Raw genomic sequence first — 25941 nt, 5'->3', positions numbered from 1 at the left:
CTGCAGGAGTATTTCTTTCTGGGAGTACTACTTTATAGGAAAATTTGATTGAATTTCAGGTATTTGTGGATTGTGGTTCAACACTTAATGTGATTGATAAAGGGTTTTTGGAAAACCTTAAATTGAAATCCAAACTTTTGTCATCACCTATTTCTGTGATTGCAATTTATAACACTCCCTTGAAATGTATTACTCACAAGGTTGCTGCATTTCCCCTCACTATCAATGGAGTTCACCAAGAAATTTTGGACTTGGTGTATTAGATACTTTACCCTCTCCGGTCATTCTAGGATTGCCTTGGTTAAAACTGCACAATCCTTTGCTGGACTGGTCTACTAATGTGATTAAGTCTTGGAGTCTGAAGTGCTATGATAAATGTTGTAATGGTCGCATTGCGGCTGTGGAAAAAGGGAAATTACCTGTACCTATTCAAGATTTTTGGAGGGTTTTTTCAGAGTAGGAATCGCAAGTTTTACCTCCTCATAGGGATTATGATTGCACCATTGAGTTTGTTCCTGGAACTACTCTTCCCAAGAGTCGCTTGTTTAATCTGACTATCCCTGAAAGAAAGGCCTTGGAGGAGTACATACAGACTAGCCTGGCTGCAGGTCACATTAGACCTTCTAAGTCGCCTGTGGCAGTTGGATTTTTCTTTGTTAAAAAAAAGGACAGGGGTTTACATCCATGTCTGGATTTTCGGGAAATTAATAAGATTACCGTACGCAATTCCTACCCATTCCCGTTAATTCCTGACTTGTTTAACCAGTTGGTGGGGCCAAGTGGTTCTCTAAAATTGATCTCCAGGGTGCAAACAATTTGTTACGAGTGAAGGAGGGTGATGAATGGAAAACTGCTTTCAACACTCTGGTAGGTCATTTTGAGAATCTGGTGATGCCTTTTGGTCTTACCAATGCACCTGCATTTTTTCAGAACCTTATTAATGACATCCTGAGACCTTTGATTGGTAAGGATGTGGTTGTGTATTTGGATGACATTTTGATTTATTCACCAGATCTAGAGTCCCATTGGCAGAGTGTACGTGAAGTTTTGCAGTTATTGAGTGATAATTCACTCCTTGCTAAGCTGGAGAAATGTGAGTTCGCTGTGCAGAAAATTCGTTTTTTGGGCTACATTGTCTCCAGTGAGGGCTTTGAGATGGACCCGGTGAAGGTTCAGGCTGTGCAGGAACGGCTTAGGCCTATTGGTTTGAAATCTATACAGAGATTTTTGGGTTTTGCCAATTATTATAGGAATTTCATTAAGAATTTTTCTGCAATTGTTAAGCCTCTGACCAATCTCACCAGGAAAGGAGCGAATACAGTCCAGTGGACTACTGAGGCCATTGAAGCGTTTGAGTATCTCAAAGAGAGGTTCAGTTCTGCCCCTATCCTTATGCAGCCTGATGAGACTAAGCCTTTTTTGGTCGAGGTCGATGCTTAATCGGTGGAGGTCGGAGCAGTTTTGTCTCAGGAGAACAAAGATGGAGTACATCCTTGTGCCTTCTTTTCGAAAAAAATTTCGGAAACCAAACTGAATTATGATGTTGGAAATCGGGAGTTGCTGGCTATTAAACTTGCGTTTGAACATTGGTGTCATTTTTTGCAAGGTGCTGGATTTCATATTCAGGTTTTCACAGATCATAAGAATTTGATCTATCTGGATGCTGCCAATCGCTTGAATGCCCGTCAAGCTAGGTGGGCACTTTTTTTTTCTCGGTTTCATTTTTCTGTTACCTATTTCCCTGGTACTAAGAACGTTAAAGCTGATGCTTTATCTCGCAGCTTCTCTCCTATGGTCGGTGCCGAGGAGGAGGAGAGCATTTTACAGAAAGGAGTTGTGGTGGCGGCATTGGACTCCGTTTTGGAGAATGGGATTCTGAAAGCTCAAGATGATTCTCCATCTAACACTCCCCATGGGAGGTTGTTCGTGCCCAGAGCCTTTAGGAGAGATTTGTTTGTGGAGTGTCATGAGTCTCGGTTGGCAGGTCATCCAGGAATTTCGGAGACTAAGAGACTTGCCTAGAGCCTTTAGGAGAGATTTGTTTGTGGAGTGTCATGAGTCTTGGCTGGCAGATCATCCAGGAATTTCGGAGACTAAGAGACTTATCAGTCACAGTTTTTGGTGGCCTGGATGGCAGAAGGAAGTCATCTAGTGGGTGCCTCAATGTACTGTGTGTGCTAGGTCAAAGGCTTCACATACTCCTGCTGCGGGGTTGCTTTGCCATCTGGAGGTTCCTAGTGTGCCTTGGACGCATCTCACAATGGATTTTATTACTGATCTTCCTGTGTCCGAGGGTTTTACTGTCATCTGGGTGGTCGTGGACCGTTTTAGTAATATGTGTCATTTGGTTCCATTCATTAAGTTGCCCTGTTCCAAGACACTCGCTAAGGCATTTGTTAAGGAGATTGTCAAGCTCCATGGCGTTCCCACGGATATTGTTTCTGATAGAGGACCTCAGTTTGTGGCTCGCTTTTGGCGTGCTTTTTGTGACAGATTGGGAGTCCATTTGTCATTTTCGTCTGGGTATCATCCTGAGTCTAATGGACAGACTGAAACAAAGAACCAGGATGTTGAACAGTTTTTGCGTGGTTTTGTGGCGGACAATCAAGAGGGGTGGTCTGAGTTTCTGCCTCTCGCAGAATTTGCTCTTAACAATCATGCATCCTCCTCTGCAGGGTGTTCTCCTTTTTCTTGTAGTACTGGGAGACATCCGTCTTTTGGTTCGTTCTCCAAATTGGGGTCGGCGGTGCCGGAGGAGGAGAATTTTTCCGGTGATTTGGAGAGAGTTTGGACTAATGTACGTTGCAACCTTCAAGAGGCTAACAAAGTCCAAGAAGTATTTTGACAGGAAACGTAAGGAGGTTTTGTTTACGGTGGGTGACATGGTTTGGTTGTCCTCAAAGAACCTGCGGTTGAGGATTCCCTCTAAAAAACTGGGTCCTAAGTTTGTGGGTCCATTTAAAGTGCTTCAGATTGTTAACCCGTCTGCTGTTAGGTTGGATGTCCCTACTTACTGGAAGATTAATCCTTTGTTTCATGTTTCCTTGTTGAAAAAGGCTGATGTATCAGATAGGGATGCCACTGTCTCAGTTCCTCCTGTGGTGGAAGACGGCGAATATGAAATTTCTCGTATCTTGAATTCTAGATGGCATAGAGGGAGATTACAGTATCTTATCTCCTGGAAGGGTTTCGGTCCCGAAGACAACTCCTGGGTAAGGACGGATGAGGTCTCTGCTCCTAGGCTTGTTAAAGCTTTCCACAGGAGGCCTGGGCCAGGAGGATCCGGAGGATCCTCATAAAAGAGGGGGTACTGTTAGAACCCTCCTGTTTGTTTTTTCCTTCTTGTGTTTTGTGGTCACGTGACCATCGGCCTTTATATTCCAGCTCCGCCCTTTTGGCTGTGCTGGACTTCAGTGTTTGACTGTTTTTCTAGCCAGGTGCTTCTGTGCCTTTCTCTGTCAGTTCGTTTGGTCCTTCTGGGACCTCTAGTACTTTTTTGTCTGTTTGTCTTTTTGTGTTCTGTAACAATTTCTCTGTTTAGGAGGTGTCCCATTTTTTGTCCCAGTCATTAGTTCTTTTAGGGACCCCTCCCCTTATGCTATAGGTCCTCGTTCAGACTAGCCGAGGACTTAGGCGGGTCTGTTCGCTAGGAACAGGCAGTCCGCTACATCGTAGGGATTCAGCTTAGTTTTACTGTAGGGACAGTTTTCCCTTATCTTTCCTTAGTACATGTTGCAGATCATAACAGTCGGTAGTGATGAGGCATTAATTCAATACAGAAAATTAAATAAATTCTGTAAAAACCAAATCAAGGCAGCAAAGATTGAGACAGAGAGACTCATTGCCAGAGAAAGTAAAAATAATCTCAAAATATTCTTTAACTACATAAATAGTAAAAAACTAAAAAATGATAGCGTTGGCCCCCTTAAAAATAGTCTGGGTGAAATGGTGGATGAGGATGAGGAAAAAGCCAATATGCTAAATGATTTTTTTTCAACAGTATTTACACAAGAAAATCGCATGACAGAAAACATGATTAGTGATGACAAAAATTCTCCATTAAATGTCACTTGCTTAACCCAGCAGGAAGTCTGGCGGCATCTAAAAATCACTAAAGTTGACAAATCCCCGGGCCCGGATGGGATATACCCACGAGTACTGCAGGAATTAAGTAACGTCATAGATAGACCATTATTTTTAATCTTTAAAGATTCCATAATAACAGGGTCTGTACCACAGGACTGGTCTATTCGGGTGCTCTGAAGAAAAGAGTAATCTCAATAGCAAAAAGAACTTCGGCACTCCATACATGAAAATATAAGAAATATTGTATCTAGACTAATGTCACTTTGAAAAATGAAGGTTTTTTGCGCATAATTTGGCCAATTTATGTGTGCCCATCAACCACGACAAGGTCACCTTCGTATGATGGGAAACTACGCTATGCTACCACTGGATATGCCACTCTTGGGCTGTAAGCCTGTATGGACAATATGTCTCTGCTTGGGCTTTTAACCTACAATGTATGGGCTGGTAGAGCTAGTTAAAACCACCTGTGACTGAATGGGAGGGACATATGGTCAGAAAAAAGGCTGTCAAACTTCTAATAGTGTGAACACGTACCTGCTGCAATGCTCCAGCAGCGGGATCCCAAAAATGATTAATAGAAAAAAGAGAGGGGTCGCTCACTGGTCTATTCGGGTGCTCTGAAGAAAAAAGTAATCTCAATTGCAAAAAGAACTTCGGCACTCCATACATGAAAATATAAGAAATATTGTATCTGGACTAATGTCACTTTGAAAAATGAAGGTTTTTTGCGCATAATTTGGCCAATTTATGTGTGCCCATCAACTACGACAAGGTCACCTTCGTATGATGGGAAACTACGCTATGCTACCACTGGATATGCCACTCTTGGGCTGTAAGCCTGTATGGACAATATGTCTCTGCTTGGGCTTTTAACCTACAATGTATGGGCTGGTAGAGCTAGTTAAAACCACCTGTGACTGAATGGGAGGGACACATGGTCAGAAAAAAGGCTGTCAAACTTCTAATAGTGTGAACACGTACCTGCTGCAATGCTCCAGGAGCGGGATCCCAAAAATATTTCTTATATTTTCATGTATGGAGTGCCGAAGTTCTTTTTGCTATTGAGATTACTCTTTTCTTCAGAGCACCCGAATAGACCAGTGAGCGACCCCTCTCTTTTTTCTATTAATCATTTTTGGGATCCCGCTCCTGGAGCATTGCAGCAGGTACGTGTTCACACTATTAGAAGTTTGACAGCCTTTTTTCTGACCATGTGTCCCTCCCATTCAGTCACAGGTGGTTTTAACTAGCTCTACCAGCCCATACATTGTAGGTTAAAAGCCCAAGCAGAGACATATTGTCCATACAGGCTTACAGCCCAAGAGTGGCATATCCAGTGGTAGCATAGCGTAGTTTCCCATCATACGAAGGTGACCTTGTCGTGGTTGATGGGCACACATAAATTGGCCAAATTATGCGCAAAAAACCTTCATTTTTCAAAGTGACATTAGTCTAGATACAATATTTCTTATATTTTCATGTATGGAGTGCCGAAGTTCTTTTTGCTATTGAGATTACTCTTTTCTTCAGAGCACCCGAATAGACCAGTGAGCGACCCCTCTCTTTTTTCTATTAATCATTTTTGGGATCCCGCTCCTGGAGCATTGCAGCAGGTACGTGTTCACACTATTAGAAGTTTGACAGCCTTTTTTCTGACCATGTGTCCCTCCCATTCAGTCACAGGTGGTTTTAACTAGCTCTACCAGCCCATACATTGTAGGTTAAAAGCCCAAGCAGAGACATATTGTCCATACAGGCTTACAGCCCAAGAGTGGCATATCCAGTGGTAGCATAGCGTAGTTTCCCATCATACGAAGGTGACCTTGTCGTGGTTGATGGGCACACATAAATTGGCCAAATTATGCGCAAAAAACCTTCATTTTTCAAAGTGACAATAGTCTAGATACAATATTTCTTATATTTTCATGTATGGAGTGCCGAAGTTCTTTTTGCTATTGAGATTACTCTTTTCTTCAGAGCACCCGAATAGACCTGTGAGCGACCCCTCTCTTTTTTCTATTAATCATTTTTGGGATCCCGCTCCTGGAGCATTGCAGCAGGTACGTGTTCACACTATTAGAAGTTTGACAGCCTTTTTTCTGACCATGTGTCCCTCCCATTCAGTCACAGGTGGTTTTAACTAGCTCTACCAGCCCATACATTGTAGGTTAAAAGCCCAAGCAGAGACATATTGTCCATACAGGCTTACAGCCCAAGAGTGGCATATCCAGTGGTAGCATAGCGTAGTTTCCCATCATACGAAGGTGACCTTGTCGTGGTTGATGGGCACACATAAATTGGCCAAATTATGCGCAAAAAACCTTCATTTTTCAAAGTGACATTAGTCTAGATACAATATTTCTTATATTTTCATGTATGGAGTGCCGAAGTTCTTTTTGCTATTGAGATTACTCTTTTCTTCAGAGCACCCGAATAGACCAGTGAGCGACCCCTCTCTTTTTTCTATTAATCATTTTTGGGATCCCGCTCCTGGAGCATTGCAGCAGGTACGTGTTCACACTATTAGAAGTTTGACAGCCTTTTTTCTGACCATGTGTCCCTCCCATTCAGTCACAGGTGGTTTTAACTAGCTCTACCAGCCCATACATTGTAGGTTAAAAGCCCAAGCAGAGACATATTGTCCATACAGGCTTACAGCCCAAGAGTGGCATATCCAGTGGTAGCATAGCGTAGTTTCCCATCATACGAAGGTGACCTTGTCGTGGTTGATGGGCACACATAAATTGGCCAAATTATGCGCAAAAAACCTTCATTTTTCAAAGTGACATTAGTCTAGATACAATATTTCTTATATTTTCATGTATGGAGTGCCGAAGTTCTTTTTGCTATTGTACCACAGGACTGGCGTATAGCAAATGTGGTGCCAATGTTCAAAAAGGGGACAAAAACTGAACTTGGAAATTGTAGGCCAGTAAGCTTAACCTCTACTGTGGGTAAAATCCTGGAGGGTTTCCTAACAGATGCTATACTAGAGTATCTGAAGAAGAATAACCTCACGACCCAATATCAACATGGGTTTACGAGGGACCGTTCCTGTCAGACTAATCTGATCAGTTTTTATGAGAAGGCAAGTTCGGGACTGGACCAAGGAAATGCAGTGGATGTTGTGTATATGGACTTTTCAAAAGCTTTTGATACGGTTCCACACAAAAGGTTGATACATAAAATGAGAACAATGGGGATAGGGGAAAATATATGTATGTGGGTTAAGAACTGGCTTAGTGATAGGAAACTGTGGCGCCCTGCTACGCACTGGTGCTAAAGAACCCAGAAGGGTGCATGGATGGACTTCTCCACAAGAGGCCCTCACACATTCACACACCTCCACCCTACCACCTCAGACCAGCAGAGGGATCCCGTCAGGGATATACATAGGGAGGGTGGAGCTAGGCAGCTCAGATTAGAGTTCTAGTTTCAGATTAGTGTTCAGATACAGAGCGGAACACAGCTCAGAATTGAGCAGAGAGTGTGCTGATGCTCAGAGAGCAGAGAAGAGGCAGCGAGCTGGCTGCTTTGCTTAGGCGAGCCAAGGCCTACAGCACGTTTGAAAGCCTAGTGAGGGCCTTGGGTGGGCCGAAGGCAGAGAGAAGAAGGAAGAAGTAGCAAGGGGGCAGAGGAGCATACCAGGCTCACCCCGATATATATACCGGACACCGGGTCTGCACCTACAGGGACCCTTTATTCCCAGTAGGAACCACCGGAACCCCTGGAGGACTACAGGTCCCAGGTTCACCAAACGCTGACTACAGTACCAGGGCTAGGAGTCACGGAGGTCCCAGCGTCCAGGGAGAGTGATCTCCAAAGAGAAGGCCCTATCTGTTATGTTCTGCTACCAAAGCTAAGGAAAGAGAGGAGATCTGTCCCTACTATAGGACTCAGCTGAATCCCTACGATGTAACAGGGAACCTGATCCTGCGATCAGACCTGCTAAAGTCCTAATCTAGTCTGTACGGAGACCTATAGATGTGGGGAGGGAATCCCTACAAGTACTAAGGACTGGGAGGAATATGGGACACCTCCTAACAGAAATAGTAGCAGACAGACGAACAAACAAAATAGATAGAACATAGAGGTCCGTAGACCAAGCAAACTAACAGAGCTAGATACAGAGCACAGGCTAGCTAGAAAGTAGATATACAATGAAGTCCAGCAAAGCCAGAAGGGCGGAGCAGGATTAAATAGGCCAACAAGGTCATGTGACCAGCAAAGAAAAAAAAACCTAACAGCAAGGTTCTAACAGTACCCCCCCTTCTAAGAGAATCCTCCGGATCCCCTAGGACCAGGCTTATCAGGAAATCTCCTGTGAAACGCTCTGATAAGTCTGGACGCGGAAACATCATCTGACCTCACCCAAGAGTTATCCTCGGGTCCGAAACCTTTCCAGGCCACAAGATACTGCAAACTACCTCTATACCGTCTAGAGTCAAGGATGCGAGAAATTTCATATTCCCCGTCCTCCACCACCGGAGGAACAGAGGCAGAGGCGTCACCATCCGACACAACAGCTTTTTTTAACAGAGAGACATGAAAGACCGGATTAATTCTCCAGGAGGTAGGAACCTCCAACCTAACAGCAGATTGGTTGACAACCTGAAGCACCTTAAAGGGCCCTACAAACTTGGGACCCAATTTCTTAGAAGGAATCCTCAACCGCAGATTCCTAGAGGACAACCAAACCATGTCACCAACAGCGAACAAAACCTCCTGTCGTTTCCTATCAAAGTAGTCTTTAGATTTTCTGTTGGCCTCCTGAAGATTACCACGCACATCCGTCCAAACTCTTTCCAAATCACCGGAAAAATTCTCCTCCTCAGGCACGGCAGATCCCAACTTGGAGAACGACCCAAACGACGGATGTCTCCCAGAACAACAAAAAAAAGGCGAACAACCAGCAGAAGAAAGATACACAGCTCAGCAGACAGTATCACACAGTATAAGATTAGATACACTGCTCAGCAGACTATCACACAGCATAGGATTAGATACACGGCTCAACAGACAGTATCACACAGGAGAGGATTAGATACACAGCTCAGGAGACAGTATCACACAGTATAAGATTAGACACACTGCTCAGCAGACTATCACACAGCATAGGATTAGATACACGGCTCAGCAGACTATCACACAGCATAGGATTAGATACACGGCTCAGCAGACAGTATCACACAGGAGAGGATTAGATACACAGCTCAGCAGACAGTATCGCACAGGAAAGGATTAGACACACTACTCAGCAGACGGTATCGCACAGGAGAGGATTAGATACACGGCTCAGCAGACAGTACCGCACAGGAGAGGATTAGATACACAGCTCAGCAGACAGTATCACACAGGAAAGGATTAGATACATAGCTCAGCAGACGGTATCACACAGGACAGGATTAGATGCACAGCTCAGCAGACAGTATCACACAGGAGAGGATTAGATGCACAGCTCAGCAGATGGTATCACACAGGATAGGATTAGATACACAGCTCAGCTGACAGTATCACATAGGACAGGATTAGATACACAGTTCATCAGACAGTATCACACAGGAGTGGATTAGATACACGGCTCAGCAGACAGTATCGCACAGGGCGGGATTAGATATATGACACAGCAGACAGTATCACACCGGAGAGGATTAGATACACAGCTCAGCTGACAGTATCACATAGGACAGGATTAGATACACAGTTCATCAGACATTATCACACAGGAGAGGATTAGATACACAGCTCAGCAGACAGTAACGCACAGGAGAGGATTAGATACACAGCTCAGCACACAGTATCACACAGGAGAGGATTAGATACACGGCTCAGCAGACAGTATCACACAGGAGAGGATTAGATACACAGGTCAGCAGACAGTATCACACAGGATAGGATTAGATACACTGCTCAGCAGATGGTATTACACAGGATAGGATTAGATACACAGCTCAGCTGACAGTATCACACAGGATAGGATTAGATACACGGCTCAGCAGACATTATCACACAGGAGATGATTAGATACACAGCATAGGATTAGATACACAGCTCAGCAGACAGTATGACACAGCATAGGATTAGATACACTTCTCAGCAGACAGAATCACACAGGAGGGGATTAGATACACAGCTCAGCAGACAGTATCACAGGATAAGATTAGATACACTGCTCAGCAGACGGTATCACACAGGACAGGTTTAGATATACAGCTCATCAAACAGTATCACACAGGATAGGATAAGATACACATCTCAGCACACAGTATCACACAGGAGAGGATTAGATACACGGCTCAGCAGACAGTATCACACAGGAGAGGATTAGATACACAGCTCAGCAGACAGTATCACACAGGAAAGGATTAGATACACAGCTCAGCAGACAGTATCACACAGGAGAGGATTAGATACACAGTTCAGCTGACAGTATCACACAGGATAGGATTAGATACACAGCTCAGCAGACTGTATCACACAGGAGAGGATTAGAAACACAGTTCATCAGACAGTATCACACAGGAGAGGATTAGATACACAGCTCAGCAGACAGTATCACACAGGAGAGGATTAGATACACAGCTCAGCAGACAGTATCACACAGGAGAGGATTAGAAACACAGTTCATCAGACAGTATCACACAGGAGAGGATTAGATACACAGCTCAGCAGACAGTATCACACAGCATAGGATTAGATACACAGCTCAGCAGACTGTATCACACGGGTGGATTAGATACATGGCTCAGCAGACAGTATCGCACAGGGCGGGATTAGATACACGGCTCAGCAGACAGTATCACACAGGATAGGATTAGATACACAGTTCATCAGACAGTATCACACAGGAGAGGATTAGATACACAGCTCAGCAGACAGTATCACACAGGAGGGGATTAGATACACAGCTCATCAGACAGTATCACACAGGAGAGGATTAGATACACAGCTCAGCACACAGTATCACACAGGAAAGGATTAGATACACAGCTCAGCAGAGAGTATCGCACAGGAGAGGATTAGATACACAGCTCAGCAGCCGGTATCACACAGGAGAGGATTAGATACACTGCTCAGCAGATGGTATCACACAGGAGAGGATTAGATACACGGTTGAGCAGACAGTATCACACAGGGTAGGATTAGAGATACAGCTCAGCAGACAGTATCACACAGCATAGGATTAGATACACAGCTCAGCAGACAGTATCACACAGCATAGGATTAGATACACAGCACAGCAGTCAGTATCACACAGGAGAGTATTAGATACACGGATCAGCAGATGGTATCAAACAGGATGGAATTAGATACACAGCTCAGCAGACAGTATCACACAGGACAGGATTAGATACACAGCTCAGCTGACAATATCACACAGGAGAGGATTAGATACACAGCTCACTTGACAGTATCACACAGTAGAGGATTATATACATGGCTCAGCAGACAGTATCACACAGGATAGGCTTAGATACACAGCTCAGCAGGCAGTATCACACAGGAGAGGATTAGATACACAGCTCAGCAGGCAGTATCGCACAGGGCAGGATTAGATACACAGTTCAGCAGGCAGTATCTCACAGGAAAGAATTAGATACACAGCTCAGCAAACATTATCACACAGGAGAGGATTAGATACATAGCTCAGCAGACAGTATCACACAGGAGAGGATTAGATACACGGCTCAGCAGACGGTATCACACAGGAGAGGATTAGATACACAGCTCAGCAGACAGTATCACACAGGAAAGGATTAGATACACAGCTCAGCAGATGGTATCACACAGGATAGGATTAGATACACAACTCAGCTGACAGTATCACACAGCACAGGATTAGATACAAAGCTCAGCAGATAGTATCACACAGGGCGGGATTAGATACACGGCTCAGCAGACAGTATCACACAGGATAGGATTAGATACACAGTTCATCAGACAGTATCACACAGGAGTGGATTAGATACACGGCTCAGCAGACAGTATCACACAGGGCGGGATTAGATACACGGCTCAGCAGACAGTATCACACAGGATAGGATTAGATACACAGTTCATCAGACAGTATCACACAGGAGTGGATTAGATACACGGCTCAGCAGACAGTATCGCACAGGGCGGGGTTAGATACACAGCTCAGCAGACAGTATCACACAGGAGTGGATTAGATACACGGCTCAGCAGACAGTATCACACAGGATAGGATTAGATACACAGTTCATCAGACAGTATCACACAGGAGTGGATTAGATACACGGCTCAGCAGACAGTATCGCACAGGGCGGGATTAGATACACGGCTCAGCAGACAGTATCACACAGCATTGGATTAGATACACTGCTCAGCAGATAGTATCACACAGGATAGGATTAGATGCACAGCTCAGCAGACAGTATCACACAGGAGAGGATTAGATACACAGCTCAGCAGACAATATCGCACAGGGGAGGATTAGATACATAGCTCAGCGGACTGTATCACACAGGACAGGATTAGATACACAGCTCAGCAGACAGTATCACACAGGAGAGCATTAGATACACAGCTCAGCAGATGGTATCACACAAGATAGAAATTTTAAGCGCAGCAGAGTAACCAGCGCACATACCTGTTAGCTCAGGTGAGTTTAAAAGGCTGCTGTTGATAACAAGGGCATTTGCTAAATAGATGGTGTGTGTGCAACAATATACTGAAAGGTCAATTATATTGTGCAGCTTATCTCACCACCTGTAGTTATTTAGGTGAAAGCTCCAAAATGCTTGCCTAATATGTCTGTTTATCCAAAAGGAAGTAAAAAGGGAGAGCTAGAAAGATAGCATTGCATCACATTACATGGCAATGCAATGCACAGTTGCTGAAGTTGAACCAAAATGAGCTTGTAATCTGGCTTCTGCAACTTTGAACATGAAAAATCCAATGAGGAGAAGAAAAGCAAAGCCAAAGAGTCCATCCCAAAATCCGACAAACAAGCAAAATGAACAAAAAACATTGAATTCAATTCTTTCTGATTTTAGAAACTGCATTAAAGAAGGGGTGCACCGGTCCTGGAGATACTGCAATACCAGGTCAATGCGTGGAGTGGACAGAGCAAGCTCTTTTTCCATCTCCCTGTTCTAAAAATCCATTTAATATATGGTCCCCAGATAGGGGACGTATCAGATATTAAACTGATAAGAACAGATACTACACTTGATCTTAGCCAAAAGGCCGAGAAGCGATAACCAGAATTGGTTTCAAACTACGGAGCCACCCAAGGATCCTGAAAAGTCCATTTGTGGAGATGAGCTCCTGGACTCCCGTTAAGAAGACATGTTGTCAACCTCTAGATCCCTTACATGCCTGCACTTTTCGGCTTGCTGCTGCTGCAATCCACGCGTTTTAGATCTGCATAACTCCACCTCTTTAAACACAGCACCTTCACCCCCTGCTGTTCCCACCCGCCTCAACACCGTTGGAAGGGAGGAGAACCAATTAAGGCGGGGGGTGGGGTGGAACGAGCAGCTGTCTACCCTTAGCAGGAGGGCTCCTGATTACATACCTCTCCTGCTGCTGCTGCTGCTGGCTGTCCAGCAGCAGACTGAAGGTGGCTGCTGCTGTGCACAGGTATATAAAGGCTCAGAGCCTATTATGACACGCGCAGCCAGCGTTCCATTGCCACATTCCATCTACTGCAGGCAGGATACCTGGCTGGCTGAATGTCGCTGAGAAGCTCACAGAGACCGCCATAAGCAACAGTTTAACAGAATGCCACAGACTAATCAACCAAACTTTTTGGGTTGGGTTCTCTTTTATAGTCTGCAGGCATTAAATGAAAGAAGTCAGTGTTCCAGCAGAAGGAGACAACGTTTCAGAAAAGGCATTGTAGCAAACCAAAAAAGAAATTTTAAGCGCAGCAGAGTAACCAGCGCACATACCTGTTAGCTCAGGTGAGTTTAAAAGGCTGCTGTTGATAACAAGGGCATTTGCTAAATAGATGGTGTGTGTGCAACAATATACTGAAAGGTCAATTATATTGTGCAGCTTATCTCACCACCTGTAGTTATTTAGGTGAAAGCTCCAAAATGCTTGCCTAATATGTCTGTTTATCCAAAAGGAAGTAAAAAGGGAGAGCTAGAAAGATAGCATTGCATCACATTACATGGCAATGCAATGCACAGTTGCTGAAGTTGAACCAAAATGAGCTTGTAATCTGGCTTCTGCAACTTTGAACATGAAAAATCCAATGAGGAGAAGAAAAGCAAAGCCAAAGAGTCCATCCCAAAATCCGACAAACAAGCAAAATGAACAAAAAACATTGAATTCAATTCTTTCTGATTTTAGAAACTGCATTAAAGAAGGGGTGCACCGGTCCTGGAGATACTGCAATACCAGGTCAATGCGTGGAGTGGACAGAGCAAGCTGTTTTTCCATCTCCCTGTTCTAAAAATCCATTTAATATATGGTCCCCAGATAGGGGACGTATCAGATATTAAACTGATAAGAACAGATACTACACTTGATCTTAGCCAAAAGGCCGAGAAGCGATAACCAGAATTGGTTTCAAACTACGGAGCCACCCAAGGATCCTGAAAAGTCCATTTGTGGAGATGAGCTCCTGGACTCCCGTTAAGAAGACATGTTGTCAACCTCTAGATCCCTTACATGCCTGCACTTTTCGGCTTGCTGCTGCTGCAATCCACGCGTTTTAGATCTGCATAACTCCACCTCTTTAAACACAGCACCTTCACCCCCTGCTGTTCCCACCCGCCTCAACACCGTTGGAAGGGAGGAGAACCAATTAAGGCGGGGGGTGGGGTGGAACGAGCAGCTGTCTACCCTTAGCAGGAGGGCTCCTGATTACATACCTCTCCTGCTGCTGCTGCTGCTGGCTGTCCAGCAGCAGACTGAAGGTGGCTGCTGCTGTGCACAGGTATATAAAGGCTCAGAGCCTATTATGACACGCGCAGCCAGCGTTCCATTGCCACATTCCATCTACTGCAGGCAGGATACCTGGCTGGCTGAATGTCGCTGAGAAGCTCACAGAGACCGCCATAAGCAACAGTTTAACAGAATGCCACAGACTAATCAACCAAACTTTTTGGGTTGGGTTCTCTTTTATAGTCTGCAGGCATTAAATGAAAGAAGTCAGTGTTCCAGCAGAAGGAGACAACGTTTCAGAAAAGGCATTGTAGCAAACCAAAAAAGAAATTTTAAGCGCAGCAGAGTAACCAGCGCACATACCTGTTAGCTCAGGTGAGTTTAAAAGGCTGCTGTTGATAACAAGGGCATTTGCTAAATAGATGGTGTGTGTGCAACAATATACTGAAAGGTCAATTATATTGTGCAGCTTATCTCACCACCTGTAGTTATTTAGGTGAAAGCTCCAAAATGCTTGCCTAATATGTCTGTTTATCCAAAAGGAAGTAAAAAGGGAGAGCTAGAAAGATAGCATTGCATCACATTACATGGCAATGCAATGCACAGTTGCTGAAGTTGAACCAAAATGAGCTTGTAATCTGGCTTCTGCAACTTTGAACATGAAAAATCCAATGAGGAGAAGAAAAGCAAAGCCAAAGAGTCCATCCCAAAATCCGACAAACAAGCAAAATGAACAAAAAACATTGAATTCAATTCTTTCTGATTTTAGAAACTGCATTAAAGAAGGGGTGCACCGGTCCTGGAGATACTGCAATACCAGGTCAATGCGTGGAGTGGACAGAGCAAGCTCTTTTTCCATCTCCCTGTTCTAAAAATCCATTTAATATATGGTCCCCAGATAGGGGACGTATCAGATATTAAACTGATAAGAACAGATACTACACTTGATCTTAGCCAAAAGGCCGAGAAGCGATAACCAGAATTGGTTTCAAACTACGGAGCCACCCAAGGATCCTGAAAAGTCCATTTGTGGAGATGAGCTCCTGGACTCCCGTTAAGAAGACATGTTGTCAACCTCTAGATCCCTTACATGCCTGCACTTTTCGGCTTCCTGCTGCTGCAATCCACGCGTTTTAGATCTGCATAACTCCACCTCTTTAAACACAGCACCTTCACCCCCTGCTGTTCCCACCCGCCTCAACACCGTTGGAAGGGAGGAGAACCAATTAAGGCGGGGGGTGGGGTGGAACGAGCAGCTGTCTACCCTTAGCAGGAGGGCTCCTGATTACATACCTCTCCTGCTGCTGCTGCTGCTGGCTGTCCAGCAGCAGACTGAAGGTGGCTGCTGCTGTGCACAGGTATATAAAGGCTCAGAGCCTATTATGACACGCGCAGCCAGCGTTCCATTGCCACATTCCATCTACTGCAGGCAGGATACCTGGCTGGCTGAATGTCGCTGAGAAGCTCACAGAGACCGCCATAAGCAACAGTTTAACAGAATGCCACAGACTAATCAACCAAACTTTTTGGGTTGGGTTTTCTTTTATAGTCTGCAGGCATTAAATGAAAGAAGTCAGTGTTCCAGCAGAAGGAGACAACGTTTCAGAAAAGGCATTGTAGCAAACCAAAAAAGAAATTTTAAGCGCAGCAGAGTAACCAGCGCACATACCTGTTAGCTCAGGTGAGTTTAAAAGGCTGCTGTTGATAACAAGGGCATTTGCTAAATAGATGGTGTGTGTGCAACAATATACTGAAAGGTCAATTATATTGTGCAGCTTATCTCACCACCTGTAGTTATTTAGGTGAAAGCTCCAAAATGCTTGCCTAATATGTCTGTTTATCCAAAAGGAAGTAAAAAGGGAGAGCTAGAAAGATAGCATTGCATCACATTACATGGCAATGCAATGCACAGTTGCTGAAGTTGAACCAAAATGAGCTTGTAATCTGGCTTCTGCAACTTTGAACATGAAAAATCCAATGAGGAGAAGAAAAGCAAAGCCAAAGAGTCCATCCCAAAATCCGACAAACAAGCAAAATGAACAAAAAACATTGAATTCAATTCTTTCTGATTTTAGAAACTGCATTAAAGAAGGGGTGCACCGGTCCTGGAGATACTGCAATACCAGGTCAATGCGTGGAGTGGACAGAGCAAGCTCTTTTTCCATCTCCCTGTTCTAAAAATCCATTTAATATATGGTCCCCAGATAGGGGACGTATCAGATATTAAACTGATAAGAACAGATTTTTTTTTTTTTTTGAAAGCCCGAATTCGTGTACAAAACCCGAGTGCGCTTAAAAAAGTGACAAGTGCCACAAAAAAAGTGCACTAGGATGCTGGTCTTCTTGAAACCCTCTCCAAAAGGAGAAGGGTCCCCCAAACCATTCCCCGTCCCTCCGAGCCAGAAGGCCACAGCGAGGAACAGGGACAAATAGCCACCTCCAGCCGGAGCCAGAGGCGACCCAATCTTACCCCCAGCACCTGCCCGAGTTCTCACCCGAGCAAGGCACTGGGAGCCAAAGACTGTGATCCCCTCCCGGAAGAGGGGAGCCAACAACGCTCTCCTCCCGAAAGAGGAGAGCCAGGGGGGTTCAGGGGGGTGCGGAACCTGATGGCCACACACTCCCCCCCTAGACCTGCCAAGAGAGGAACCCGTAAGGGAACCGCATCCCGACAAAATCCTAGTAGGACGTGACACACGTGAATAAATGGACACACAGTGACAAAGAAATTAAATAAATAGTGAAGGTTTCACAGTATAATACTGCCCGGACCTTCGACCGGGAATTGAAAAATTCCCCATCCTAAGGCCAGAAGGCCCGGAATAAGGGTGTGTGTGAAGAAAGAAATATTGAAGTGCTAGTGCAAATGTGCCATAAACTCAAGTGGGGTTCCCAATCCCAGTGAGTTAAGGCACCCCAGGGTCACCACTCCTGGGGCACTTCACACTTCGGGCTTTCGATCTTCCCCGGCCCAATGGCGTCAATCCTGGGGGGCCATGCTATCCACCAGATGACTATATTAGCCACCTGGCGTACTAACAAGCGCCTAAACCCCAGTGTGCATAATGTATCAATCTACTAGGGCGGCCAACATCCAAAACCGCCTTTTCGAAAGATACTACACTTGATCTTAGCCAAAAGGCCGAGAAGCGATAACCAGAATTGGTTTCAAACTACGGAGCCACCCAAGGATCCTGAAAAGTCCATTTGTGGAGATGAGCTCCTGGACCCCATTAAGAAGACATGTTGTCAACCTCTAGATCCCTTACATGCCTGCACTTTTCGGCTTGCTGCTGCTGCAATCCACGCGTTTTAGATCTGCATAACTCCACCTCTTTAAACACAGCACCTTCACCCCCTGCTGTTCCCACCCGCCTCAACACCGTTGGAAGGGAGGAGAACCAATTAAGGCGGGGGGTGGGGTGGAACGAGCAGCTGTCTACCCTTAGCAGGAGGGCTCCTGATTACATACCTCTCCTGCTGCTGCTGCTGCTGGCTGTCCAGCAGCAGACTGAAGGTGGCTGCTGCTGTGCACAGGTATATAAAGGCTCAGAGCCTATTATGACACGCGCAGCCAGCGTTCCATTGCCACATTCCATCTACTGCAGGCAGGATACCTGGCTGGCTGAATGTCGCTGAGAAGCTCACAGAGACCGCCATAAGCAACAGTTTAACAGAATGCCACAGACTAATCAACCAAACTTTTTGGGTTGGGTTCTCTTTTATAGTCTGCAGGCATTAAATGAAAGAAGTCAGTGTTCCAGCAGAAGGAGACAACGTTTCAGAAAAGGCATTGTAGCAAACCAAAAAAGAAATTTTAAGCGCAGCAGAGTAACCAGCGCACATACCTGTTAGCTCAGGTGAGTTTAAAAGGCTGCTGTTGATAACAAGGGCATTTGCTAAATAGATGGTGTGTGTGCAACAATATACTGAAAGGTCAATTATATTGTGCAGCTTATCTCACCACCTGTAGTTATTTAGGTGAAAGCTCCAAAATGCTTGCCTAATATGTCTGTTTATCCAAAAGGAAGTAAAAAGGGAGAGCTAGAAAGATAGCATTGCATCACATTACATGGCAATGCAATGCACAGTTGCTGAAGTTGAACCAAAATGAGCTTGTAATCTGGCTTCTGCAACTTTGAACATGAAAAATCCAATGAGGAGAAGAAAAGCAAAGCCAAAGAGTCCATCCCAAAATCCGACAAACAAGCAAAATGAACAAAAAACATTGAATTCAATTCTTTCTGATTTTAGAAACTGCATTAAAGAAGGGGTGCACCGGTCCTGGAGATACTGCAATACCAGGTCAATGCGTGGAGTGGACAGAGCAAGCTCTTTTTCCATCTCCCTGTTCTAAAAATCCATTTAATATATGGTCCCCAGATAGGGGACGTATCAGATATTAAACTGATAAGAACAGATACTACACTTGATCTTAGCCAAAAGGCCGAGAAGCGATAACCAGAATTGGTTTCAAACTACGGAGCCACCCAAGGATCCTGAAAAGTCCATTTGTGGAGATGAGCTCCTGGACTCCCGTTAAGAAGACATGTTGTCAACCTCTAGATCCCTTACATGCCTGCACTTTTCGGCTTGCTGCTGCTGCAATCCACGCGTTTTAGATCTGCATAACTCCACCTCTTTAAACACAGCACCTTCACCCCCTGCTGTTCCCACCCGCCTCAACACCGTTGGAAGGGAGGAGAACCAATTAAGGCGGGGGGTGGGGTGGAACGAGCAGCTGTCTACCCTTAGCAGGAGGGCTCCTGATTACATACCTCTCCTGCTGCTGCTGCTGCTGGCTGTCCAGCAGCAGACTGAAGGTGGCTGCTGCTGTGCACAGGTATATAAAGGCTCAGAGCCTATTATGACACGCGCAGCCAGTGTTCCATTGCCACATTCCATCTACTGCAGGCAGGATACCTGGCTGGCTGAATGTCGCTGAGAAGCTCACAGAGACCGCCATAAGCAACAGTTTAACAGAATGCCACAGACTAATCAACCAAACTTTTTGGGTTGGGTTCTCTTTTATAGTCTGCAGGCATTAAATGAAAGAAGTCAGTGTTCCAGCAGAAGGAGACAACGTTTCAGAAAAGGCATTGTAGCAAACCAAAAAAGAAATTTTAAGCGCAGCAGAGTAACCAGCGCACATACCTGTTAGCTCAGGTGAGTTTAAAAGGCTGCTGTTGATAACAAGGGCATTTGCTAAATAGATGGTGTGTGTGCAACAATATACTGAAAGGTCAATTATATTGTGCAGCTTATCTCACCACCTGTAGTTATTTAGGTGAAAGCTCCAAAATGCTTGCCTAATATGTCTGTTTATCCAAAAGGAAGTAAAAAGGGAGAGCTAGAAAGATAGCATTGCATCACATTACATGGCAATGCAATGCACAGTTGCTGAAGTTGAACCAAAATGAGCTTGTAATCTGGCTTCTGCAACTTTGAACATGAAAAATCCAATGAGGAGAAGAAAAGCAAAGCCAAAGAGTCCATCCCAAAATCCGACAAACAAGCAAAATGAACAAAAAACATTGAATTCAATTCTTTCTGATTTTAGAAACTGCATTAAAGAAGGGGTGCACCGGTCCTGGAGATACTGCAATACCAGGTCAATGCGTGGAGTGGACAGAGCAAGCTCTTTTTCCATCTCCCTGTTCTAAAAATCCATTTAATATATGGTCCCCAGATAGGGGACGTATCAGATATTAAACTGATAAGAACAGATTTTTTTGATTGAAGCTGCATCCAAGGCACTGAAAAATGTGACCGAAGTCACACCAAAACAGCGCACGAGGCGAGGATTCATGTGGACCCTTCCCGGAGGAGAGGGTCCCCAATAAACCATCCCCATCCCTCCGAGCCAGAAGGCCACAGCGAGGGTCAGGGATCTCCGATGCTCTCCCTAGCCGAAGCCGGAGAAGAGCCGTTTTCGTGCTCCCAGCTTCCATCTAGGCTGCCACCCTAGTGGAGCTGGAGCCTGTGTTGGTTTCTCAGCCCAAAGCTGACCGGACCTCGGACCGGGTTTATAAAAATTCTCCTTCCTAGCCCGGAGGCCAGGAATAGGGGGGGTTGCTCAGAAAGTATGATTGGCAAAGGTGCGGCGTGCAACAAAGCCAAGTCTTTCTGGGGTTCCCAGTCCCAGTAAGCTTGGACTCCCACCAGGGCGCCTACTCCTGGGGCACATTGCTCCAAAGCCCTCACACTTACCCAGCCTAGTGACTTCGATCCTGGAGGGCCATGTTTTCCATCAGATAACTCTATGAGCCACCTGGCGTACTAACAAGTGCACCAAACCAGTGTGTAATATGCATCAATTTACTAGGGCAGCCCAAGGACAAAACTGCCTTTTCAAAAGATACTACACTTGATCTTAGCCAAAAGGCCGAGAAGCGATAACCAGAATTGGTTTCAAACTACGGAGCCACCCAAGGATCCTGAAAAGTCCATTTGTGGAGATGAGCTCCTGGACTCCCGTTAAGAAGACATGTTGTCAACCTCTAGATCCCTTACATGCCTGCACTTTTCGGCTTGCTGCTGCTGCAATCCACGCGTTTTAGATCTGCATAACTCCACCTCTTTAAACACAGCACCTTCACCCCCTGCTGTTCCCACCCGCCTCAACACCGTTGGAAGGGAGGAGAACCAATTAAGGCGGGGGGTGGGGTGGAACGAGCAGCTGTCTACCCTTAGCAGGAGGGCTCCTGATTACATACCTCTCCTGCTGCTGCTGCTGCTGGCTGTCCAGCAGCAGACTGAAGGTGGCTGCTGCTGTGCACAGGTATATAAAGGCTCAGAGCCTATTATGACACGCGCAGCCAGCGTTCCATTGCCACATTCCATCTACTGCAGGCAGGATACCTGGCTGGCTGAATGTCGCTGAGAAGCTCACAGAGACCGCCATAAGCAACAGTTTAACAGAATGCCACAGACTAATCAACCAAACTTTTTGGGTTGGGTTCTCTTTTATAGTCTGCAGGCATTAAATGAAAGAAGTCAGTGTTCCAGCAGAAGGAGACAACGTTTCAGAAAAGGCATTGTAGCAAACCAAAAAAGAAATTTTAAGCGCAGCAGAGTAACCAGCGCACATACCTGTTAGCTCAGGTGAGTTTAAAAGGCTGCTGTTGATAACAAGGGCATTTGCTAAATAGATGGTGTGTGTGCAACAATATACTGAAAGGTCAATTATATTGTGCAGCTTATCTCACCACCTGTAGTTATTTAGGTGAAAGCTCCAAAATGCTTGCCTAATATGTCTGTTTATCCAAAAGGAAGTAAAAAGGGAGAGCTAGAAAGATAGCATTGCATCACATTACATGGCAATGCAATGCACAGTTGCTGAAGTTGAACCAAAATGAGCTTGTAATCTGGCTTCTGCAACTTTGAACATGAAAAATCCAATGAGGAGAAGAAAAGCAAAGCCAAAGAGTCCATCCCAAAATCCGACAAACAAGCAAAATGAACAAAAAACATTGAATTCAATTCTTTCTGATTTTAGAAACTGCATTAAAGAAGGGGTGCACCGGTCCTGGAGATACTGCAATACCAGGTCAATGCGTGGAGTGGACAGAGCAAGCTCTTTTTCCATCTCCCTGTTCTAAAAATCCATTTAATATATGGTCCCCAGATAGGGGATGTATCAGATATTAAACTGATAAGAACAGATACTACAGTCATGGCCAAAAGTTTTGAGAATGACACCAAAATTATATTTTCACATGATCTGCTGGCCTCTGGTTTTTATTAGTGTTTGTCTGATGTTTATATCACATACAGAAATATAATTGCAATCATATTATGAGTACAAATAGGTTATATTGACAGTTAGAATGAGTTAATGCAGCAAGTCAATATTTGCAGTGTTGCCCCTTCTTCTTCAAGACCTCTGTAATTCTCCCTGGCATGCTCTCAATCAACTTTTGGACCAAATCCTGACTGATAGCAGTCCATTCTTGCATAATCAATGCTTGCATTTTGCCAGAATTTGTTGCTTTTTGTTTGTCCACCCGTCTCTTGATGATTGACCACAAGTTCTCAATGGGATTAAGATCTGGGGAGTTTCCAGGCCATGGACCCAAAATCTCTATGTTTTGTTCCATGAGACATTTTGTTATCACCTTTGCTTTATGGCAAGGTGCTCCATCATGCTGGAAAAGGCATTTTTGGGCGCCAAACTGCTCTTGGACGGTTGGGAGAAGTTGCTCTTGGAGGACATTCTGGTACCATTCTTTATTCATGGCTGTGTTTTTAGGCAAGACTGTGAGTGAGCCGATTCCCTTGGCTGAGAAGCAACCCCACACATGAATGGTTTCAGGATGCTTTCCACTTGGCATGAGACAAGACTGGTGGTAGCGCTCACCTCTTCTTCTCCAAATAAGCTGTTGTCCAGATGTCCCAAACAATCAAAAAGGGGATTCATCAGAGAAAATGACTTTGCCCCAGTCCTCAGCAGTCCACTCCCTGTACCTTTTGCAGAATATCAGTCGGTCCCTGATGTTTTTTCTGGAGAGAAGTGGCTTCTTTGCTGCCCTCCTTGAAACCAGCCCTTGCTCAAAGAGTCTCCGCCTCACAGTGCGTGCAGAAGCACTCACACCAGCCTGCAGCCATTCCTGAGCAAGCTCGGCACTGCTGGTAGTCCGATCCCGCAGCTGAAACAGTTTTAAGATACGGTCCTGGCGCTTGCTGGTCTTTCTTGGGCGCCCTGGAGCCTTTTTGACAACAATGGAAGCTCTCTCCTTGAAGTTCTTGATGATGCGATAGATTGTTGACTGAGGTGCAAACTTTGTAGCTGCGATACTCTTCCCTGTTAGGCCATTTTTGTGCAGTGCAATGATGGCTGCACGTGTTTCTTTAGAGATAACCATGGTTAACTGAAGAGAAACAATGATACCAAGAACCAGTCTCCTTTTAAAGTGTCCAGTGATGTCATTCTTACTTAATCATGACTGATTGATCGCCAGCCCTGTCCTCATCAACACCCACACCTGTGTTAATGGATCAATCACTAAAACGATGTTAGCTGCTCCTTTTAAGGCAGGACTGCAATGATGTTGAAATGTGTTTTGGGGGTTAAAGTTCATTTTCTGGGCAAATATTGACTTTGCAAGTGCAGTAATTGCTGTTAAGCTGATCACTCTTTGACATTCAGGAGTATATGCAAATTGCCATTACAAAAAATGAAGCAGTAAACTTTGGAAAAATTACTATTTGTCTCATTCTCAATACTTTTGGCCATGACTGTACACTTGATCTTAGCCAAAAGGCCGAGAAGCGATAACCAGAATTGGTTTCAAACTACGGAGCCACCCAAGGATCCTGAAAAGTCCATTTGTGGAGATGAGCTCCTGGACTCCCGTTAAGAAGACATGTTGTCAACCTCTAGATCCCTTACATGCCTGCACTTTTCGGCTTGCTGCTGCTGCAATCCACGCGTTTTAGATCTGCATAACTCCACCTCTTTAAACACAGCACCTTCACCCCCTGCTGTTCCCACCCGCCTCAACACCGTTGGAAGGGAGGAGAACCAATTAAGGCGGGGGGTGGGGTGGAACGAGCAGCTGTCTACCCTTAGCAGGAGGGCTCCTGATTACATACCTCTCCTGCTGCTGCTGCTGCTGGCTGTCCAGCAGCAGACTGAAGGTGGCTGCTGCTGTGCACAGGTATATAAAGGCTCAGAGCCTATTATGACACGCGCAGCCAGTGTTCCATTGCCACATTCCATCTACTGCAGGCAGGATACCTGGCTGGCTGAATGTCGCTGAGAAGCTCACAGAGACCGCCATAAGCAACAGTTTAACAGAATGCCACAGACTAATCAACCAAACTTTTTGGGTTGGGTTCTCTTTTATAGTCTGCAGGCATTAAATGAAAGAAGTCAGTGTTCCAGCAGAAGGAGACAACGTTTCAGAAAAGGCATTGTAGCAAACCAAAAAAGAAATTTTAAGCGCAGCAGAGTAACCAGCGCACATACCTGTTAGCTCAGGTGAGTTTAAAAGGCTGCTGTTGATAACAAGGGCATTTGCTAAATAGATGGTGTGTGTGCAACAATATACTGAAAGGTCAATTATATTGTGCAGCTTATCTCACCACCTGTAGTTATTTAGGTGAAAGCTCCAAAATGCTTGCCTAATATGTCTGTTTATCCAAAAGGAAGTAAAAAGGGAGAGCTAGAAAGATAGCATTGCATCACATTACATGGCAATGCAATGCACAGTTGCTGAAGTTGAACCAAAATGAGCTTGTAATCTGGCTTCTGCAACTTTGAACATGAAAAATCCAATGAGGAGAAGAAAAGCAAAGCCAAAGAGTCCATCCCAAAATCCGACAAACAAGCAAAATGAACAAAAAACATTGAATTCAATTCTTTCTGATTTTAGAAACTGCATTAAAGAAGGGGTGCACCGGTCCTGGAGATACTGCAATACCAGGTCAATGCGTGGAGTGGACAGAGCAAGCTCTTTTTCCATCTCCCTGTTCTAAAAATCCATTTAATATATGGTCCCCAGATAGGGGACGTATCAGATATTAAACTGATAAGAACAGATTTTTTTGATTGAAGCTGCATCCAAGGCACTGAAAAATGTGACCGAAGTCACACCAAAACAGCGCACGAGGCGAGGATTCATGTGGACCCTTCCCGGAGGAGAGGGTCCCCAATAAACCATCCCCATCCCTCCGAGCCAGAAGGCCACAGCGAGGGTCAGGGATCTCCGATGCTCTCCCTAGCCGAAGCCGGAGAAGAGCCGTTTTCGTGCTCCCAGCTTCCATCTAGGCTGCCACCCTAGTGGAGCTGGAGCCTGTGTTGGTTTCTCAGCCCAAAGCTGACCGGACCTCGGACCGGGTTTATAAAAATTCCCCTTCCTAGCCCGGAGGCCAGGAATAGGGGGGGTTGCTCAGAAAGTATGATTGGCAAAGGTGCGACGTGCAACAAAGCCAAGTCTTTCTGGGGTTCCCAGTCCCAGTAAGCTTGGACTCCCACCAGGGCGCCTACTC

General features: G+C 45.1%; 8 non-coding genes and 2 pseudogenes across 8 annotated transcripts; all 10 read right to left on the bottom strand.

Annotated features, from left to right (window-relative positions):
* Nucleotides 1-13120: 13120 nt before the first annotated feature.
* LOC141193759 (U2 spliceosomal RNA) lies at nucleotides 13121-13311 on the bottom strand. Its single transcript, XR_012266604.1, has one exon. It is a non-coding gene; the product is annotated as a U2 spliceosomal RNA (small nuclear RNA).
* A 1115-nt stretch (nucleotides 13312-14426) lies between these two features.
* On the bottom strand, nucleotides 14427-14617 carry LOC141193560 (U2 spliceosomal RNA). Its single transcript, XR_012266467.1, has one exon. It is a non-coding gene; the product is annotated as a U2 spliceosomal RNA (small nuclear RNA).
* A 1115-nt stretch (nucleotides 14618-15732) lies between these two features.
* On the bottom strand, nucleotides 15733-15923 carry LOC141193747 (U2 spliceosomal RNA). The gene has a single exon (XR_012266603.1). It is a non-coding gene; the product is annotated as a U2 spliceosomal RNA (small nuclear RNA).
* Nucleotides 15924-17038: 1115 nt separating this feature from the next.
* Nucleotides 17039-17217, bottom strand: LOC141193695 (U2 spliceosomal RNA; annotated as a pseudogene).
* Nucleotides 17218-17920: 703 nt separating this feature from the next.
* LOC141193763 (U2 spliceosomal RNA) lies at nucleotides 17921-18103 on the bottom strand. The gene has a single exon (XR_012266605.1). It is a non-coding gene; the product is annotated as a U2 spliceosomal RNA (small nuclear RNA).
* A 1114-nt stretch (nucleotides 18104-19217) lies between these two features.
* Nucleotides 19218-19408, bottom strand: LOC141193736 (U2 spliceosomal RNA). Its single transcript, XR_012266602.1, has one exon. It is a non-coding gene; the product is annotated as a U2 spliceosomal RNA (small nuclear RNA).
* A 1115-nt stretch (nucleotides 19409-20523) lies between these two features.
* LOC141193608 (U2 spliceosomal RNA) lies at nucleotides 20524-20706 on the bottom strand. Its single transcript, XR_012266514.1, has one exon. It is a non-coding gene; the product is annotated as a U2 spliceosomal RNA (small nuclear RNA).
* A 524-nt stretch (nucleotides 20707-21230) lies between these two features.
* LOC141193752 (U2 spliceosomal RNA) lies at nucleotides 21231-21346 on the bottom strand (annotated as a pseudogene).
* A 1115-nt stretch (nucleotides 21347-22461) lies between these two features.
* LOC141193598 (U2 spliceosomal RNA) lies at nucleotides 22462-22648 on the bottom strand. Its single transcript, XR_012266504.1, has one exon. It is a non-coding gene; the product is annotated as a U2 spliceosomal RNA (small nuclear RNA).
* A 2691-nt stretch (nucleotides 22649-25339) lies between these two features.
* Nucleotides 25340-25522, bottom strand: LOC141193606 (U2 spliceosomal RNA). The gene has a single exon (XR_012266512.1). It is a non-coding gene; the product is annotated as a U2 spliceosomal RNA (small nuclear RNA).
* Between the last annotated feature and the right edge of the window lie 419 nt (nucleotides 25523-25941).

Source organism: Phyllobates terribilis, unplaced genomic scaffold (assembly GCF_046119375.1).
Source record: "Phyllobates terribilis strain yellow unplaced genomic scaffold, ASM4611937v1 Scaffold_66__1_contigs__length_7565176, whole genome shotgun sequence".
NCBI lineage: Eukaryota > Metazoa > Chordata > Amphibia > Anura > Dendrobatidae > Phyllobates > Phyllobates terribilis.
The sequence above is the reverse complement of the archived record's forward strand: the minus strand, read 5'-3'. Positions and strand labels throughout refer to the sequence as shown.